Genomic DNA, 22,075 nt, shown 5'->3' with positions numbered 1-22,075 from the left:
AAAATAATGGGAAAATTACTACAGTAAGTAAATGAAACACAAAATAAAAATGCCTATGGAAAGTATTTGTTCCATGGAGATCAAGGACTAAAGCTGAGTTTAAGCTAAAAAACTCTGGTTAATTGGTCCATTCAAAGAAGCTAGAAAATAGGAAAGAGAGTAAAAAGACAAAATAAAATTTCCCTGTGACTAATTTTTTTCACTTTCCCCCACCAGTCAATCCCTCTTAACTCCTTTACACCAACAGTAGCCCACTGGTGTCTAACGACGAAAAGCAAGGTGACAATCAGCTTTGTTTGGGTACATTCATCATTTGCATACAAACTTTAATATTAGCTTTAAAAAGGAACACTGAAAAAGAAAAAGGGAACACTGATGCAGAGGTCTGGAGAAAGGGCAAGCTACACCTTAAATCTGTATAGGATCATTTGCAACATACAGTGCTCCTTCTCATTTCAGTTTCATTAAATGGAATGAAAATGAGAAAATTTGTTATGCCACGGGTGTTCACACAACTCTACCAGGATCAGCCACTGTGTTGAGACACATCTGGTGTGCCAGAAACAAACTAGGAAGTGGTGTGTAGGAGGAAAGAAAATTAAAAGTTGTCAAACATATTTCTTTAGGCACTCAACATAATCTGTTATTCTAATTATTTTCCTGATATTGATGTAACCAAGTTAATTATTATACAAACTAAAGTAAAACTTTTAGGTTCCCCCAAAACTCTTCCTTCACTATTTTTTACATGACATGTCCATATAACACATCATACACACAAACACATACACACTGTATTAGAAAATTTTTCTCCCTGGGGTATTTTATGCCCCCTGGGTATTAGATTATTCTGCATTCCTTGAAAATACCCAACTATTTAATGCTTATTTATTTGTTAATAAATGAAGGACTATCTCCTCAATATTTCCCTTCTAGTCTGAGCAACTATGACTACAAAACAATTTTAGTGCCAAAACCAGGGACAACAATGAAGACAACTATACACAGTCTGGCAGTGGGAAATAAATTGCCTGAAATCATCAGCTGATTTCACACAGACAACAAGAGTCCAGGTTTATTTATTAATATTAAATTATACAAAATTAAGGTTCATAGTCTTTTGATGCATAGTTCACCCTTAAAAATGCAAGCCAGGGGCACCTGGGTAGCTCAGTGGGTTAAGCCTCTGCCTTCGGCTCAGGTCATGATCCCAAGATCCTGGGATCAAGCCCCGCATCAGGCTCTCTGCTCAGCAGGGAGCCTGCTTCCCCCTCTCTCTCTGCCTGCCCCTCTGCCTACTTGTGATCTCCATCTGTCAAATAAATAAATAAAATCTTTTAAAAAAAAATGCAAGCCAGGAATAAAACCTCAGAGAAGATCTTTGTAGTCCAGTTTTCCTAAAAAACAGTGTTCTAAGAAAAACTCTTAAAAATACAGGTAAACACTGATCCACTAACCCAACTAGGAATGTGAAGACTATTCAACAGCTAAGATATATAAAGCACATACGATGTTTCAGACACTGCTCTAAAGTGCCTTCCAGGTATTTATTTCACTTGCTTCTCACCAGACTTTTGAAGGCAACAGCATTAATTAGTATGCCCATTGTGCAGACGAGCAAACTGCAGCAGAGACATTGTGAAAGTCAGTTGGTGGAACGAAGTTTCAAGCCAGGTCCTTTGGTCTCCACTGTGAGTCTCCTCTGGCCCAATGCCTCCCATTGTGCACCATGACTATCTCTGTCCTACTCCCTGTGGCCCAACTTCTCAGTTCTAACTGTAACAGATACTTGCCAGGCCCACTGAGCAAAAATATGGTGATTCACGCAATGTCTGTTCGACCACTTCTTTAGAAACTATTAATTTTACAGGTGATGGTTTCAATGCCAAGAATGCACCAAAACATCTTAAATCTGAACATCTTAACACATAAAATCTGAAATCCACTCTGCCATTCAGTACCTTTTCATCTAAATGTCCTCCAACCAACTGAAAGGAAGCTAAAGCCAAGTGGGCATCATACTGGGGGAGAATCTGCAAGTGTCCAGAACATTACCATGTTCGATTACATTTAATTGACCTCTGAATGGAGTCAAAGTGTCTACACACAGGTGCAACATGTTTTACAAGGCAAGAAACCCTAAAGGAAAAAAATCCCTTAATAGGAAGGATACTGTTACAGGTTCTCTAGGCTGCCACAGGTAACTATCTTAAACTGTTAATGTATAAGGTGAAGAAGAGATGATCACTTAACAAATATCTGGGGGGAAAAAAAGTCATGAAACCTAGTAGCTCTTAACCTACATAAAACTAAAACTCAACTAAAAACGCCAAGACAGTTCTATGACTTGAAATTTTATTCAATTCAGACCCGGAAGAAGACAAAAGCAAAACAAAATAAGATCATTTGACTCTGCCTATAGATACATGGCAATGTATTTATTAAAATATAATGGTGGGTGCTGCAGAGCTTAAGCAAAGACAGCAAATCAACAGGTGAAAGTCCTCCCCCAGCTTTCTCTTAAAAATGTCAGAAGGATACCCTGGTGATGACAGAGGAGAAGAGTTCTTCATTTCCCATTATTGAGAATATTATGAGCATCTGTTTAAAGCACTCTCACCAGCCCTGCTTAATTCCCATTTATTTTCCTCAAATGAAAATGGTCATTTTCCTAGGCTGAATTCACTACCCTTGCTTTTTCAACTCTATTCAGGATGACTCATGATGCAGAAGTAAAAATGTAAATGACACTGGTGTCAGAATGGGAAACAGGAGTGGAAAGGCAAGAAAAAAAGAAAAGACAATGACACCAGAAATGACCTACTTGAAAAGAGGGGCTTCCTATGTATCAATGGAGGGCTGCTCTCATTGGCCAGAGTCCTCGGAAAGAACCCTGGTGGCAGGCCTTGGCTTCCAGTGTGGTCTCTCAGAGGTGCAGCCCCAGATGGCCCTTCCTGAGAGCGGTCCTGCATAGGGGTAGGACGGGGACCTGCGCGCCACACTTCTCCATCTGTGACTGGATGTCTAAGTTCCGTACAGAGCTGTGGGAGGCTCGGGAAGCTAGCTTCAGCCTTGAGTCCAACATATGGTCCAAAGTCCAACATTATTTGTAAGAAGGTAGTAATTTTGTCTTTTTCTCTATCCTACGTTTATTTCTTGATGGTTCCAAATGCGAAGCAAATGGCATAGTATATAACACTTTGAAATCCCAACTAAATGTAAAACAAAATTTAATTTTTTTTTTTTTGGCTGGTCTTCCAAATTCACAGGAAGTATGGACTTATTTTAAAAGCATTAAGGAAAACTACCTAAAGATACAAAATCTGAGACAGGAATAGGGGTGGATCCTAAGCATTGCCTGGGGCAGAGAAATGGTTCCATAGACCAGCTCTGCTATAAAGTGGTCATAAGTTCCAGCCAAAGCTTCCTGTGCCAACTAAGTAACTGGGCCCAGCTCCCCTGAGTGTAAAATGAGAGGACCGGACAAGGCCATCTTCATGGCACCTACAGGCACCAACTTTCTGTGATGTTACAACTAAAATTAACTAGCTTTGGCAGTACTTTCAACGTGAAAAATGAAAACCCACATCAGTCCCACATCCACAGACTGAAGTCAGCCCAGGGCCAGAGAAATCTCTCTTTCAGAAAGAAGAAAATGTTGATCTACAGTAACTTCGGAAACTGGTGAAGAGAGACAATAATATACTAAGAAATTAAAACAGGACATTGACCTCTGTGAAAAGATCAGATACAAGAAGAATAAGTACTGCACTAAGGGAAAAGTAGTCTTTTCTTGTATTATTTTTAAAGGTACGTCCTTGGAAATATTATTCAAAATATTGAATCCTCAATTGCCTAATGGTATTAGTCCACTTCCAAAACCCAGTAAAATCCCAAATTAGCTTGCAGATGAATGATGGCTTTAAGAGTTTATCCAGAATCCAGTGTGATCCTATAGATGGTATGGGCCAAACTCCTCAGAAAATGCCAAGAAAACATTTGAGCCAGGCCAAAAAGTGCTGAAACGTTCCACTGACACAGAACCCACAAGTCAACATGAAGCTTTCACTGGAAGATGCAGGCTTTGCATGCAGTTTTCCAGGGATCCAGCCAAAACTCAGAGATCACTGAAAAAAGCTCTCCAACCCAAAATGATTCCAAATAGAGGTTTGCATGGCAGGGAAATTCTGAATGGAAATTTATCCTTCACAACCAATGGATTCAATAGTTGATCCCATTATATCAGAGGATATTAGTTCTTCCTGGAAATTCTCTACAAATTACAGGTAACTGCAGTCTGAGCAGAACTTCTGTGTATTTTTAAACAAGTCAATTGTTTCAATGAGATAAGTACATTATTTCCACCAGACAGATAATTGTTTTCTTGTTCAATTGCATTACATTTGTGTATCCAGGTATAAAATGTTACAAATGGAAAATTACTGAGAAGCAAAGCAGTCATTAGTGTGACCTATAAATGGAGCAGAGATGTCACAAAAGTTTTACTAATGCTTTTTTATGTTCCCAAATATATATATTTTTTTTATTTTTTAATCTCTTCTATACCTAACCTCAGAGCAAACAGTAAGAGCAGATCTTCATGCCCATACACAACACAAACAGAACGAAGATGTCAGCTGACCAATAAGAATAACTAAGTGACTTGCATATAAATATACACAAAAGTAAAATAAATTCAAGGATAAATTACTCACCTTCATAAGAAATCTAGAAATTTGGGATCTCTGGGAAGTAAAAATAAATAATTTTCAAGTATCATACTGGAAATAGGCAATATTTCTAGATATTACTTTGTAGGTAGAGGAACTGTATCAGAAAATTACATATCTGATTATTGTTGTGACATTGTCTATTTCCAGAGAGAATTCTTATCTATTAACTGTCCTCAATTAAGAAGAGCAAAACAAACAAAAGAGACATTAAATACCAAAAAGAATCAGCACTTTGTTAGTTAAAGGCAGGTTATTTCCAGATGGAATTTTTTTCTTATTAATTATTTTTATTAACATATAATGTATTATTTGCCCCAGGGGTACAGGTCTCTGAATCATCAGACTTACTCATTTCACAGCACTCACCATATCACATACCCTCCCCAATGTCCATAACCCAACACCCTCTCCATACCCCCCTCCCCCAGCAACCCTCAATTTGTTTTATGAGATTAAGAGTCTCTTATGGTTTGTCTCCAGATGGAATTTGCACAGAGACGGTCACTGAGAAAGAATGACCACAGACAGCGTGCCGTTACATACCAGAAAGTATGAAGGCAGACAATTAGAATTATAAACCATATCTAACTCACAATGCATATCCTGGGGGCACAAGTTCCATTTAATAAAGAAAACATCTTTCTTATGTTAGTATTTTAATGCCTTTGGATTAAAGCTTATGGCACCTATTCCCCATCTGTTCATTAGTTTCTGTATCACATATATTATATCAACATACACGCAATACATTTTTAAAAAGAAAGATCATATTTTTTCAAACTTCTTAGAAATTCATATTTCAAACTGTATAGTCAAAAACTTGTTAAAGGATATAAACTACAATTTAAATATCACACATTGATCAAATACTCAAAACTGATTAAAAGCAGGTATTGTGAGATTTTATGAGATTATAGCACACATCTAGAAACACATGAGGAGGTGCAGTAGAATGCTGAGTAAGGCGTGGTAATCCTACAGGGTCGTTTTAACCAGTGATTCTTCTTTTTTAATAAGTTGATTCGATGAGAAGATTTTAAAAGTTAGAAGCTGTGTAATAGAATAAAAATGCCATAAGAATTGAAATTTCTTTACAGCATAGGAGTTTAAGGAAAAATTCTGCTTGTGTGTTTTTATTTTCTGTTTTTTTTTATAGCTATGTTAATTTAAAGCTATATAAAATAGGATTAGGCCCCCTATAAAGAGTTTTTTAAACACACTTAATATTTAGGAGGAAATGTGTTAGTTCAAAGATGCTTTTAGACAAAGTTACATAAAAACTTTGATTTATTTAGTATGTTACAATATTCTGATTAATATTAAATTAATAAAAACTTCCAAAAAAGTGATGAGAAAGATTTGCTATAAAATTTATTTTATGAATTTACCCAAGGCCACTTCTGCAGCTTAGAACAACTTTTTGACATGTACATACTTTTTCCCAGAATTTTTCAGCTGTAAAAAAAAAAGTCCTAAAAGTCCTTAAACCAACCTTCATTTTTTTGGAAAAAGAAATCAAAACCCTAGGAATTAAAATGAGAAACTGGATTTATATGTCTACTTAAATGCCAAGTCAAGATTAGAACAAAGAAATCCTAATTTCTGTTTCATTTTTCATTTAAGGTGAAAAATAAAAGTGAAGTAATGGCCTAGAGATCTCACAAATCCAAAGCACAACCTTTAGAACTGGGGAAACGGGAGCGGGGAAACCACTGCCTTCATGGAACTTACACTCTCACACAGGAGACCAACAAACCCATGTCAAGAGTGAACTCTGTCACCAACTAGGTTTTTGTGTACAGACTCTTCTTTCTTCTCTAGGTTCCTACTTCCCACCTGACCCTCTCTCTCTCCTCTCTCTCTCACTCCCCTGTGGGTTCTGCTCTACCAGGTGACCTCTGTTCACGGGCTTGTCCAGGATTCCAAGATGCCACACTCTGCCCAGCCCACCCAAGCTACCTACCTTACTACAGGCACTTCAGATAATTTCACTGGAATCTCCCATACCACTTCAGAGTCAACAAAACCAAAACCAAACATATGCTCTCTCAGAATTGACTGCGTATTCCAACTTCCCCTGTTGCTAACTAGTATGATCCTCCAGAATTCTCAGCCCCAAATCTTAAGTCATCTTTAATTCCTCCCTCACCTGTAGCATCTGGATCCAGTCAGTCTCCCTAGCCTACGTGGATTAGTCAGAGTTCTCCAAGAAACAGACTTATTATAAGGAACCAGCTCACGCAATACTGAGGCTGGTAAGTCCGTCGTCAGCAGAGGTGGTGCCTGAGCTTGAAGCTAAAAGTCAGCAGGTTTCAGAAGAACCAGGAAGAACAAAGGTTCTAGTTCAAAGGCTGCAGGGTGGAATTCTCCCTTATTTGAGGGAGGTCAGCCCTGTGTTCTATTCAGGTCTTCAACGAATTAGATGAGGTCCACCCACATTGTGGAGGCTCAATCTGCTTCACTCAGTCTACAAATTTAAATGTTACTCTCAAAAACACCCTTACAGAAACACCCAGAGTAATGTTGACCAACTATCTTGGCACCCAGTGGCCTAGCCAAATTGATGTCAGATTAACCATCACATCACGGTTTTACTTTTCAAAAGTCACACTCCTTTTTCTCAATTCACAGTCTCATTCCCATCATCTCAATTCAGGTCTTTATGACCTCCCACTGGTTTTCAAGGATGTAAACCAGCCCCTTCCTCATCCTTCAGTTCCCACATCACTGGATATGCTGTGGACACATTTATTTTCAGAATTGTTTTTAACATATCATTCCTGTTCTGTTACTTAATTCACAATGACATCTTACTCTAAATAGATCCAATTATTTTTCTTACAATATATTGTTTTATATAATCCAGCCCTACTTGCCCTACTGACCTGTTCCTTCTATCACTCTCCTAATTTAGAACTTATATTGTAACTGGCCAATAACTTAACTATCTTTTCCACTTATCCACACCCATTCTTTCCACAATGCACCCACCTTCTCTGGAAAGCACTGTGCACTCTTCTTTGCCTACCTCAATCCCATCTACCTGCCAAGGTTTGTCTCCAGCTACAACTCTTTTCTGAAGTTTTCCTAATTCCCCAAACTATATAAATCTTTTAGTTTTCTAATCCTCATGTTCATTTTAGATAAACATAAGCATTGCTACTCTAAACTACTCTGTCTTATTCGCGAATTTCTATCTTTCTTTCTTTTTAGAAAGTGAGAGAGAGAGAAAGAGAAAGGGAGATAGCACGAATTTGGAGGGAGGGGCAGAGAGAGAATCCCAAGCAGGCTCCATCCCCAGCACAGAGTCTGACACCAGACTTGGTCTCACAACCCTGAGATCATGACCTGAACCAAAATCAAGAGTCAGACACTTAACTGACTGAGTCCCCCAGGTTCCCCTCACGAATTTATTTCCACTGCACATCCCTTTCTCCCTAGTTCCCAGTCTCACCTGATCACCTCCAAATACACATCTTCTGTTTATTTGGGGTTGAAAAATCTTGGAATCTGTGCTGTGCCAAGTATGGTGTAAGGCAGTAGACATACCAAGAGGTGTTGCACCCAGAAGCCTTACAGTCTAAGATGAGAGAGATAATTATTGTAATAATTAAGGAGCAATGTATTGCATACTAGAACAAAGGTAGATACAAAGCTCTAAGGGAAGACAGAGAATATAACAGAAGGAGAAAGTAAATTGGCTTAGTCAATGATGCGGTACGGGATAAATTCAATGGGAGTAGAGGAAAAGGCACTTCAAGTACCGAAAATAACCAGTGCAAAAGAATAAAAACAATGAAGAACATACACACACACACACACACACACACACACACACAGACATAAATATATACACACACATATATATGTATACATATAGAGAGAGACACACACATATATTCATGTATATTCATATAAGGTGTGATGAGACATTTACCATGATGGCAAACAAACTAGATATTCAGGATCATAACCCAGGCATAGAACTGCTGAAAAACAAGAGATTAAATACAGCAAAAGAATCACTGAATAATAGGAACAGAGCCCCAGGAACAAAAATATCTGTAATATTGAGAATGCTAAGTCCAGATCTTGGGTGGAGCAGAGGAGAAGCAGGCATGGCTGGAGCATGGAGCCATACCACTTCGAAACAAGGCAGTTGGAAGTCCCTAGAATATAAGTAAAATTTTATTTGTCCCTTATCCACGATAATAAAGAACAAAGATTTTTCATAATTCATTTGACAGCAACTCTAAGTTCATCTGGCAACAAAAACTGGCCTCAACAAATAGGAAGCTATTTATTATCTTTATCTCATTTAGTATTATTATCCACGAATTTCACTGCAGAAATAAACATTAAATGATTTTATTATGAGGAACTGTCCCAAATCCATTAAAAGTGACATGACATGAGGGGACCCTGGGTGACTCAGTCAGTTAAGCATCTGCTTGGCCTCAGGTCATGATCTCAGGGTCCTGGGATCAGTCCCACTTCAGTGTGGAGTCTGCTTTGCCCTCCCCCCACTGCTCATGTGCACTCTCTCTCTCATAAATAATAGAAATCTTAAAAAAAAAAAAAAAAGTGACATGACATTAACACAGGAATTATGTTCCATATACCTTTTAAAAATCTGATAAATCCTCAACTCCAAACTGGGGTTTTGGATAGGATTCTACTGACCTTAGATTTTCAGATTCCACAGAATGAGTCAGATACACAAGAGGTCTCTTGCCCCAAGAAAGGTTTTAGAGTTCATGGAAGATCTATTTAGAACTGCCTTTTTAAACGGAAGATAAGTTCTCAGTGCTAAACACATTCTATTATTGACCACCTTTGTGATCCATGACAAAGTTATTTTACTTATATAATATTAGTTAAAAACAGAAAATAAACTGCCAACCATGGACTCTTACATCAACCTTTTTACTCCCCTTATAATGCCAAGAATACCAGGAAAAAAAAATTGTAAAACAACATTCTCTTTGCCTCCTATAACCTTAATAGATACTTTCCTGGAATTGTCTATTCAAACAGAAAATTAATTTCCACGCACAGCTGGAAATACCACATTGGCAAGGGAAGAAAACATCAAACACCAGTAGATTAAATAAAAAGTGTAGGAACTATAAAGACTCAACAAAACAGAATTTGCTCAGTAAGATGGTCCTATGAGGACAGCTTTTCACCGTTTATTTAATGTATGAATACATCTCTTAAAGTGAAGTAGCAATAATCAAGGAAGCTTTGGATCCAGAAAAACAATGAGAGGATTATATCACCCAACCAGTTTTCCTACTGTTGTATGAAAGGAGAAAAGGTTAGCACTCCCCTTGCCAAGGTCCTCGGGCCTGTACGCCACAGGTACAGTAAGATACTGCACCAACTTTGTGGCTTCTCATCATGGCTGGGTTTTGGTTTTTTTCCCTACTTTGGGATGATGAAAAAGTTCTAGAGACACAGTGGTAAATGGTTGTGCAATAATAATGTGAATGGACTTAATGACACTGAAGTGTACATTCTAGAAGGGTGAACACGGTCAATTTAATGTTATATATATTTTACTGTGATAAAATACAATTTCAATAATATACAAAAAGCTCTTGAAATCAATAAAAAATAAAGTCTAAAGGAAATATGCAATGGGCACAAACAAATTCAAAACAGAGGATGAAAATCAAAAAAATACATGGAAAAATGTTCAAAACCACTAAGAAGAATGCAAGTAAAAATGATGACAATATGATCATGTGTCATCTTTCAAATTAATTAATGAAGATTAAAAAGATTGAGAATCAAAAAAAGAAAAAAGACAGCTTTTCTAGACCCACCAACAAAATGGGGCCCTGTTTCCATGTTGCCCTCCACTGGCTTCCCTCCTGGGTATCCCTCTTCGTACTGACGGCCATCAGGACAGCAGACTCATGGTGCCCTCTGGGAACCATTCCCTGATACCCCACCCGCATTGGGCAATGACTAGTATGACCAATACTCAACTGATAACCAAATTAAACATAATAATACCCTTTGTACAAACCCTTCAAAAACATGAGACAGAGAGGCAAAAAACCAGAACATCACCTGCAGGAACTACAACAAGCAAGAGGCAGTACCGGTGTGGGAATGACAAAACCACACATAGTATCCAGACCGTCTGCCCCCTGGGCTCTGCTGCCTTGATTGTCAAGACATCGAAAGAAAAATTAAAAATCCCCAGCATGGATGCTTTATAAAGAGCAACAGAGCGAAATTTCAGTATAAATCAATGTGTTATGAAAGCAAGAGAGAGAAAGACCTTCCACGTGGACTTGATCCCTGCAGGACGTCAAAACATGCGAAAGGCTGGGTTCAGGAACATCTGTAGACCAAGCATAATGGGATTCCAAAGTGGCACACTGCATCCCAAGACATGGAGCTCCATCTCTGGGATCTTTGACCAACGACCCCAAACCACCATGTCCTTCAGTACACCTGCTAGGATATCCCACAAGCAAAATGAGGGATCACTTTAATTAGCTACATATAGGAGGAAGTACTTAGATGGCAAACTACATGGTATAAAACAGCTCAGTAAATACTTGTTGAACTAACACACATGGTAGAAGCTAATAAATAAGACCTATATCTACTGATGACATTTATTAGATTATTATTCCAACTTTGCATGGGGCGTAACTGGTAGAGAATACAGGCTTGGTCTATAGAGCAAACAGGAAAGCTTCTACTCATGTCCACTTGGCATCCCCGATAGCAACCAACCCCCAACATTGTGCTCATAGGCTCCTTGGAGATTCATTTCCCCAGAATCAGCATCTCTGACTCACTTTCTAGTGACAAAAATACAGAAATTTTTAAGTATGGGAGTGAAACATAAATGATGCAAAGGTGATCAAAACAAAGATTTTAACAGAAGACAGACCTGATGATACATAAGCCACCTCAGAGAGACACACTCAAATAAACCGGAAGCCAGCCTCTTCTAATATCCTATCTAAGAAATGAGAGGACTCCATCAGCAGCTTCCAATCTTCCTCAGCTTCTACTCACACCTAAAATGTATTTCATATTAAATGAAGTATATTTATACATATATAGAAACATACTTACCTATACAAAATGCAAACATCATTTTCCCAAGTTAATACTGAATCTTACAACACACGTGCACCCTGGTATCTTGTAATATGGTCTGTTCTATTCCACTGATTAAACTCAACCTATGAAATTGATTCCATCACCCATAAGTGTTCACGACATGCAGAAAACATAGGACTAGATGATTCTTTCCAGCTCATTAAAAGAAAAATCATGATTTTACTTAGAAGCAATCTAAAAATATCTACCACTCCTAAATACTAGTTCCTCAATGATCTTTCTAAAGCTAATTCCTGAATGAAATGATATAACCCCTGCAACATTTTTGCCTCCTTTTCCTCTTCACCATAAATACCCATGACCCTTTCCACTCAAAAGTCTTTAAGTGATTTTTCCGGGGTGTACGACCACTGCCACACCTCATGGCAGAGGTGACTGCAAGGGATTTTGCCCACCCCCCAAAAAATTAGACATCTACCAAAGGAACTCTCTTAGCTCATAATAAAAGATATTTGAATCTTTGTAAACCACCAGTCACTAAGCAAAAGTCAAAATGGAACTCAGGCAGCAGCAGCATAGCGCATAAATCTTGATTTTAATTAAATGAAAGATATTTCATAATAGTTACATTCTCCCCTCAAAACTACAGAATTTGTTCCCTGAGATAAAATTATTCTAACTTTCTAGAATAGCATCTTTGTCACTTTTGTAGATTTTCTTAATTGGATGCCTTCTGTTTGTAAGACCCCCCACTTCATCCCACCTCATTTTCACCATCTTTAGTAATGCCCCAAACTTGCTGGTGTGCAGGGATCTCTGGTGAAAAATGAGCTGGCTTTGAGTCAAACAACATCCCCCAATCACAACTGGGTTTTTTTTTTTTTCTGTACAGAGTAGGGAAAGGTCGTGTTTACTTCTTCCCATTATAGCTGAAAACCATCTAAAACATTGTCTCCTCAAAGGCTTTACAATCTAGACATGGAATGCTAACAGCATCATTTGTGCTTGTCATTGACTTCAAAATGCTTTATTCTGTAAACCTTGTCTTGGTTTCTAAGTCCACAGAGTAAAGAAGAAATTCTACATGTATTTAGTAGTATTTGGATATTTTATTCATTACAGTTTATAAAATAAAATGGAAAACCTCAAAGCTTTAACTTTAAAAAGCACTTCAATTCATAAATATGAAAGAAATATTAATGTCAAAAAATTAGGTCCATTGTAATCCTGTAATCAGAGCAATCTGTGTCTTTTCCAAACTTGGCAAGCCACATTTTTATTTTTAATTTTTGAACTACTAATTCTAGAGGAAAAACAAACACCATTAACTTCCTCTTCAGTCACTAGCTGTCTGTGCCATGTGTTTTTATCGCTTCCTGCCACAAGGAAATACGTTTGAAACAAAGAATGATATTCAAAAGAGTGTTCTTAGGGTGATTCCAAAGTCATTCTTTCAGGAATTGAGAAACAGTGTAAACATATTTAAATAATGGTGCAGAGTGATAAAACTATTCAGAAAACCTTGACATTTCTTTTATTATGTGCTAATCCTCAAAACAAGTCTGCCAAGGTTATTTGAGAATAAACTGAATCGTCAAGTTAAACAACTTTCCTTCACCAACACAGCTAATAAATGGCAGAGCTAGAATCTAAATCTACTGTTTCATACCCAACCTTATGGCAGAAATTATATCCTACTGCTTTCCTGATGAATCTTTTGATCAAATTGTAGGTTTTTATTTTAGGTCTTTTTAGCCTATTGGTCTAAACCATCGCAGGTTGTTGCGTTTGAACAGGAAGGAGAGCCTTCACTGAGGTTATAGATGATGAGAAGAATGTGAAGATGGATTCTACCTCCTCAGTTGTGTTCTATACTTATTTATTGAGTCCCATGTTCTAGGCAGTAAACACTAAATACTGGGGATCCTAAACAAGAATGTAAATTATAGCTCTTCCTCTAAGCGGTTTGTAAGAAATTTAGAAAGGAAACTGTTTTAATCTGTTCAGGTTGCTATGACAAATTATTGCGTCTTCATATATGTGTGTGTGTGTAAAATATATATATATATTTCCCCCCCCCCCTCATTGTTCTAGAAGCTGGGAAGTCCAAGATCAAGGTGCTGGCAGATTTGGTATCTAGTAAGAGTCCTCTTCCTCATTGTAGATGACCACCTTCTTGCTGCATACTCACATGACCATTCTTGGTACATGCTCATAGAAGGCCTTCCTACAAGGATGCTAATTCCATCATGAGGGTCCTACTCTCAGGACCTAACCTAAACTTAATTATGTCCCAAAGGGCCCCATCTACATACCAATACATTGAGAGCTAGAGCTTCAACATACAAATTTTGGGGTGACATAAACATTCAGCCCATAACAGGAACCCAACACGTAAAACAAATCATCACAATCAGTTTAATATATGTAATTCCACAAACACAATCACCTAATTACATTCAATAAATATTTATTGATGGTGAAAGGGAAGTACATGTTTGACAGTGAATGAAATCCAAACACCTTCGTGTTTTACAAACGAGAAAACTATGGTTCAGAAATGATAATTTGTCCAAAATCAAAAAGTGAGCAAGTGAGGGAGACTGGATTTAAACATGAATCTACCCAGCTTCAAAGCTCAGCCTCTTTCCGCACCAACAGGAGAGCTGTAACCAAGGGCAACCACAGCCTTCCTCACTGCCTCTTCTAGGATGTGTATAGTATGGCTCTCCCTACCAAGAAAGAGAATAGCTCCAAGAGCCAGGTAAAAACACACACAGCATATACAAACCCTCTGAAGAAAAGATGACTAAGGCCTGAATGATGATACAATAAAAGCAGGTCAGGGAACTAATTAAGGGCACATATCCTAAAGTAGATTGTCACACCTGTAAAAGAGAACATTCTACCTAGTAAATGGTAGAGTCACTGGTTTCATGGCAGACACAGTACCCACAATAATTCTTAAAAAATATTTCATAAGCTGAGTAACAAGAGAATAAAGATGCATACATATTTGAAAGTTTAAATTAATATTAAAAGGTATTTTAATGGTGAAGCAGACCAACCTGGGATGGAGACACAGATCTTATTTATCTTTCTTCAGCTCTGGAAAAAATCACTATGACTCAGTGAACATTAAGGCTGTAGCAAAATTTTAAGGGTATACATCTTTTCTGGAACTTTACATGGTGGGTACTTAATAAATATGCTGGGAATGAATGGATGCAGGCAAAAAAGAATGAAGCAGGATTCAGATTAATTGGTCACATTCAGAATGTGTAATTCCATATCCCATTTTACTTGGGGATTTTTTTTTCTTTTTTTTTTAATTTTATTTTTTATAAACATATATTTTTATTTATTGGGGATTTTGAAATTATTTCCTCACCTTCCAATTAAATGTTTACCCATATTTACTTTCAAGCCTAATGTGTGTAAGAGCCAAAGGAGCTAGGCTTTTTTGTTTTCTGAAACCAAATAACTACCTGCTAATATTTCACTTGCAATTTTTGAAATTTGGGGTTCATAAAAGAATAAAGAAATCTGTACCTATGCAGTGTAATAATGCAGAAAATCTTAAAAACAGGTAATTTGGCCTATTTGTGGTGCAGATTAGGAAGGATAAAGAAAAAAGGAAAAGCAGTGATCTTTATTTCAATGTACTATTTAACAGCCATTTCAATGATGTAGAGGTTTTACAGAACAATATCTCTACTCCATCTCATCGTTGTCCTCTTATTTCACAATCTTATTATTAATGTCTTTATCTTGTAATATTGGGAATCTTTTTATAAACCAGTTTATATCATTTTTTGTGAAGACAAGCCATATGTATGTATATATGAGCCTATACACATACACACATATATATTCATATACATTTATATAAATCCCATAATCATTTATGCATATACATAACTATATACAATTATATATGTATATGTCTCTCTCCTGGGTGTGTTTTCTCTCTCCCTCCCTCTCTCTTCCATTTATACATACACATACATACACGTGCACGCACATACACACACACATAACTTTATATAGAGAAATTTATATATAGAAATTAGAAATTTATATAAACTATATATTATCATATATAAATTAGAAGTTACATATAATAAAATTATATACATAAATTTTACATATAATTTGAAAATGAGATAATCCATATATTAACTAAACATTTTTTACAAGTTAATCTCCTTTATATATTCTATATGTGCTCACATAAAAATATCTCAAGCTCCCACAAATATGAGAAAATCACCTCTCCCAAGAATTCACTTTAATTAATTTGTGTCTGGGTTTTTTGGCACTTGGTTTGCACCAAGTAATGTGTGTAAAAGGATGGCCAAGAGAACCCGGTATAACTAACTGTCATAATGTCAGGCAGTACTGGCTGTTTTCCTAAACAGTCAGTGGTAACAAGAGTCCCAATGTAGTCACAACTACACACCTCTGCTCTGAGACTATCAGAAGACAAGTTTTACCATGCCCCATCAGGCCTCATAGACCCCTAAGCCTTCTGCTAGGTGGGTTCAAGTGGGGCCTGAGAACTTGTATATTAATAAGCCCCCGGGTGACTCTTATCAGACAAGCTGGAAAAACACTGCTATCACACGGGGGAAGGGGTACATTGAGAGAGAAGGCCAGAAATGTGGTTTGCCCTAGACTACAGACTCTGGAAATGCTTTACGAGTACTGCCATTTTTTACACACCATGGCGAGCCATGGAGATTTTTGATGAAGGAAATAATTAGATTTGTGCTTTAGCAGCAGTAACTTTACTAGGCAGCATTGCACAATTAGGCTGAATGAAGGAGAGATTAAAAATAGACCAGCTGGAAGCCTATGACAATAGTTGTAGCCAGAAGCAATGAATGCTAAAGGTTGGCAACAAAAACGGAAAATAGTGTCAATCAAAATCCAAGCCAACTTGATGTGGAGCGGAACAGAGGAAGAGTTTCAAAAAAGGCACCATTGTTTTAAGCACAGGTGGCTAAGGAGATACCTATGATGTTCATAGAAAGAAAGAAGGTCAAAAGGATTTAGACTAGGTGCAGTATTTGAATTCATAAATGTGTGATTAAAAGAAAGACCATTTACAAGGGCAGGAAATAGGGTTTCAACCTCAGTTCTACCATCTCCTTGCCAGGAGGTGCTAGACACATCTTTTAAGCTCTCTAAACCTAGTAAACTCATTCATAAATAACACTAGTAAAACATATTCTGTAGGATCGCGGTGGAGAGTAAATGAAACTATACATAACACTTGATCCTTAGGTTTGTGCTTAACAGACAATTTCAGTTTTTGCCTGTTTTTATTTTCACTGACATTTTCTTTCAATGACTTAAAACCATTCCAGATACACAGTAGGCACTCAATATACACTTGTTGAATGAATGAATTACTACTGCTATTACAATTCTATTGAAGACTGGAAAACAATCATGGGATTTGGCCATTAGATGGTAATTGGTGCACTCAGAGACTGCTTAAATGCCTAGGGGTTTTGAACACTCGGATGAAATAAAAGTCCAAGTGTTTGCTCTGATGAGAACATTTGAAATCAAGTGGTACGGGAGAACAAAAGTTTCTTAGAGTTTCATTCATTTGGTTTTTCTTTATTCTGCATGTTAAATCAATAAAAGCTTCCAGTTAGAAAATTCTGCTTTATTATCCTTAACAGTTTTAAGAACACCTTATCCTTTATTTAGAATTTACAGTATATGATCTCATTTGATCTTCAGCCCCTTGAGTTAAAGAATTCAGTTACTACTTGTCTTCATTTCTATCTTAAAGAAGAGAAAACTGAGAATCAGGGAAGGTAAGTGACTATTAGGGCCTGAGTGCAGCAGTGTCAGAAGCAGGAATTACACTGAGGTCTTTGGTTTACTGAGCCCATTCATGTTATTTCAGATGTGCTCTCTTCCATGCTTCCTCCCACACTGTTTTCCCTCCTACAGTCTGGAAGTGAAGTGCGGGGAAGAGTCTTGTGAGCCTGAGAAGTTGTGAGAATACTGCTCCTTCCTCAAAACCCAGCCAGCGCCAAAGAGCACCCATCCTCCTGAGAGTCCACTGCCTGTCAAGATTGCTACGATGGCAGTGTACCTGTCCCTTATTGGCTTCAGCAGAAAAAAATCTGTTGCTCTCTTGGGAAATTTCAGGACTGACTCTTTGGAAAGTTTCCCTGTAAAAATGACACAGCTTTAAGTCTGATCTTAACCAGCTGGTTAAACAGAAAAATTTATTTTCACATTGGGTTACTACTACTTTGTAACCCTGCCCATGATGTTGACTGCTTGAATTCATATCCTGGTCCCATCCCTAAGTAGATGCACAATCTTGGACATCTATCTTATCTATGTCTCTGAGAATGGTTTCTCATCTTTAAAACATGGATATTCTAGAAAACAGCCCTTACTCCATAGGGTTTTCGTTATAATTAAATGAGATACCATATATAAAGAAAGCTTTGGCACCCTTAGAATTTGAACTATAATGAACACTCAATACATGGTCATTTTTTTTTTAAGATTTTATTTATTTATTTGACAGAGAGACACAGCAAGAGAGGGAACACAAGAGGAAGTGGGACAGGGAGAAGCAGGTTTCCTGCTGAGCAGGGAGCCCAATGCGGGGCTCAATCCCAAGACCCCAGGATCATGACCCAACCCTAAGGCAGATGCTTAACAACTCAGCCACCCAGGCGCCCTTACATGGTCATTTTTACTCACCAAGGTGTGGTATCTTAGTCTTACACGGAAAGCTATTCAGGCCCAGAATGAACAAGATACTTTGCATAAAGTAACCAAACATGACTTCATAACAGTAACCTTCTTTATGGAGAAAAAGTATACAAGATAATCAATGAATTTTTCATTGACTGAAACTGCCACATTCATTCCACCAACTTTGAATTATTAATTTGTAAATTAACGCACATTTTCAGTTCATAAATTGGAATGATGGAGAGAGTAGCTAGACCCACAGTTGAGATTCAAAAATCTTAAACATAAAAAACAGTGAGTTTAGAAACACAGAAAAAGGGTTTTTTAAGCATACGAATATATATTCTCATATATCCTTATAACAACTAATATCTAAATGAAATTAATTTGCATCCCTTCAAAATAGAAGAACTAAGAGTTCAGTTTTCATAACTAATAAGACATTATTTCCTTTCTTAGGAGGTATATATCATCTCCTAATTATAATCACTTAGGAGGTTTAAATGAATACCCACACCTAGGGCTAACAAGGATCCAAACCAAGGATCATTGACTTGCCTAACATCTTTCAAACAGAATGATGGACTTTTTTGCCTTGTTGATTGCTGTCTGTAGATAAGTTGTTTTACTTCAAACCATAATTCTACTTATTCTGAAAGATAATCTAGACTTTTAATCCAAGTTAGATTTCCTTTATTCTAATTGAAAGTCCCATTCCATTAATTTTCCTAATAAAGTTAGGTGGGATGAGTTATGTAAGACTACATTATACACAGCACTCAATTACAGCACTAGAAAAAAACAAGACAGGCAGGTTACAAATTAGGGCTCTGAGGGCTCTGTAGTATTTCTTTAAAGAGTTTATGTATGATGCTAATTTGGTAGTAGCTGAAGTTATAAGTCAATAAGAAAAATGTGATTCTAAGAAAACCAGCACAAGAACTACAGCCATATAACATTAAAATATTTGACACAACCACACAGCTATTCTGAAATCTTTTGCATTCCATACCAGAAAACCCCTCTAACGAATAATGCTGGATCCAGATTGTGGACCAGTGGGGGTTAAAGGAACCAGAGAAGCACAAGAAGCTTGATCTGGTTATACTGACAGGGAACAAGAAAGAATATAACTAACATATTTCAACAGCAATAATTTTGTTTTTTTCCTGTGTTGTTTCATAGTGCTTTCTTATGCATGCTGTATAAGAATATGGAAGGAAATGAAATTCCAGGCACTCTGAGGGAAGCAGGAGGAGAAAGACATCCAACAGCCAAGACACATCACCATTTATGTGTTATTTATCCTTTCAGTAACTTAGTTTACCAATGGTTTAAAAAGACAGAAATACTGAACTACTCTACATATCTTCTTACACTGGCATAACGTCTCCACAGAGCAGTCCTCTTCCACTCCTAACATGGAGTAAGGTGCAAAAATGGAATCCAACAAAGAGCCCAAGGATCTGAAACTAAATCATCTCACAAGAGGAAAGAGAAGAAAGTGGTTAGATTTGTCTCTTTTGAGTCATTCAAGTTATTAAGTAGAACCTTAGGCACAAGTGGAAAAATTTAGGATGGAGAGATGAGTTCATTTGCTTCCTTAAATATCTGAGGATTTTTGTTTTGTTTGGTTTTGCTTTTTTAATGAATTCTGTGTTAAGTGACCAGCAGCCTTAAAGAAGGATAAGATACTGTCCCTGAAAGTTTCAACGTGGCTTAGTCCTTGGCCCTTTCTTCCTCTTCTTTGTCTTTTAATTAATAAGGTCATGCTTGCTAATTTCAAGCTACCCATTTTTTTTTTAAAGATTTTATTTATTTATTTGACAGACCGAAATCACAAGTAGGCAGAGAGGCAAGCAGAGAGAGAGGGAGAAGCAGAGAGCCCGACACGGGGCTCGATCCCAGGACCCTGGGATCATGACCTGAGCCGAAGGCAGAGGCTTTAACCCACTGAGCCACCCAGGGGCCCCTACCCATGTTTTTCAACTGTGACCTTTCTTTAGATGATTCTTAAATTGCTCTCTTCAGGACCAAGTTCTCTTCATCAGCTCTACATCTCAAGCTAATCTCCTGACGACCAGCAGAATGGTGGTTAAGAATACATACTCTAGGGACACCCAGGTGACTCGTCAGTTAAGTGTCTGCCTTTGGCTAGGGTCATGATCTGGGGGTCCTGAGATCGGGCTGGCTTCTTGCTCAACGAGGACTCTGCTTCTCCCTCTGCCCCTTCTCCTACTCATGCTCGCATGCTCTCTCTCTCAAATAAATAAATAAAATCTTAAAAAAAAGAAAAAAAAAGAATACACACTCTAGAATTAGGATGCCTAGTTCTGATTCCTAGATTTGTTCCACTCAATTTACTGTGAGACCTTGATAGAGCAAGATTCTTAACCTCTCAAGGTCTCAACATCCTTATGTGTAAGGTAGGGATAAGAAAAGTATCTACACATCAACAGTTATGAAAAGAGTTCCATGAAATAAAGAAAATAAAGTAATGAAGCCCCTTGCTTGTAGATAAAATTCAGCAAAAGCTGACTATCTTTTCTATCAATATGACTTACTCGCACTAATTCTATTATCATTCTTGAACTTCATAGTTATTTTTGCTTTTGTCTTTCAATCACCATATCCTAGCTATTCTTCTTTTGAAACACTTAAAATAAAACTTTCCCTTCCATTTCTATTTTTCTCACTGAAGCCTGCTTCTAATATTTACAGGTTATCGATTAAAACTGTAGACAGAGGTCCAGCTATCATGTTTCTGAACTTTTAAAAAGTATACATAAACCTGTCAGCTGTTAAATAAAATTTGGTATACCCTACTACCTTTGAAATGGCTTAAAGACAAGGTTTAAATTTAGATTTTCCAGATGCTTCTGGATTCCAGGCCAGAAAGTCTGAGCAGAAGGAAATTTTGTGCCTAAATGTGGACCCTTGGCTTTTACCTCCAGCCATGACCACCCATCTTCCCTAATCTTGCCCACCTCATCTTTTGAAATCTTATCTATCTATGAGGGACATTTCAAATACTTCCTACTCCAAATTTCCCTTGAGCCAGATATGAACTCACCCTCCTATGAGTACCCAAATTATTTTGTTTCTATATATCTTAATGGAACTTAAAGCACTCTGTCTTACATTTTTAAGTAGTAAGTGTACCTTTTTTTAAGTACCTGTGCCTTTGTTTTCCTAGTTATGGGTCATTTCTCCTTTACCAGAGAGTCCCTGTGCTCAATGCTAGCAGAATGTAAGAATTTCTCCATGAGCCTTTAAAAAAAAGACCTCTAGGCTCCACCCAAAATCAAACATGAGATGCAGTGGGAAGCAGGCAGGGATATTTTTCTAAATCTCTATTGTTGATATTGACATGCGGCGAATGTTGATAAGAATTGTATAAGATTATAAATTCCTTGGAGGGCAAGGTCTCTGCTTTATTTTGTACTCAACAAATTCTTTGGAATTGAATTTAAGCTGATACATGTTTTCCCTCCTGCAAAACACTTTCT

At 37.3% G+C, this 22,075-nt stretch overlaps 1 protein-coding gene and 1 non-coding gene across 9 annotated transcripts in view; one reads left to right on the top strand and one right to left on the bottom strand.

The window, feature by feature from the left end:
• The window catches only part of HDAC9 (histone deacetylase 9), a 938,635-nt gene that overhangs the window by 829,494 nt on the left and 87,066 nt on the right, over positions 1-22,075 (bottom strand). The gene's annotated exons all lie outside the window — the stretch shown is intronic.
• Positions 10,032-10,158, top strand: LOC125081554 (U6atac minor spliceosomal RNA). Its single transcript, XR_007121750.1, has one exon. It is a non-coding gene; the product is annotated as a U6atac minor spliceosomal RNA (small nuclear RNA).

The sequence above is a fragment of the Lutra lutra genome, chromosome 11 (assembly GCF_902655055.1).
Source record: "Lutra lutra chromosome 11, mLutLut1.2, whole genome shotgun sequence".
Classification (NCBI taxonomy): domain Eukaryota; kingdom Metazoa; phylum Chordata; class Mammalia; order Carnivora; family Mustelidae; genus Lutra; species Lutra lutra.
This window is presented reverse-complemented; position numbering and strand designations above follow the sequence as displayed.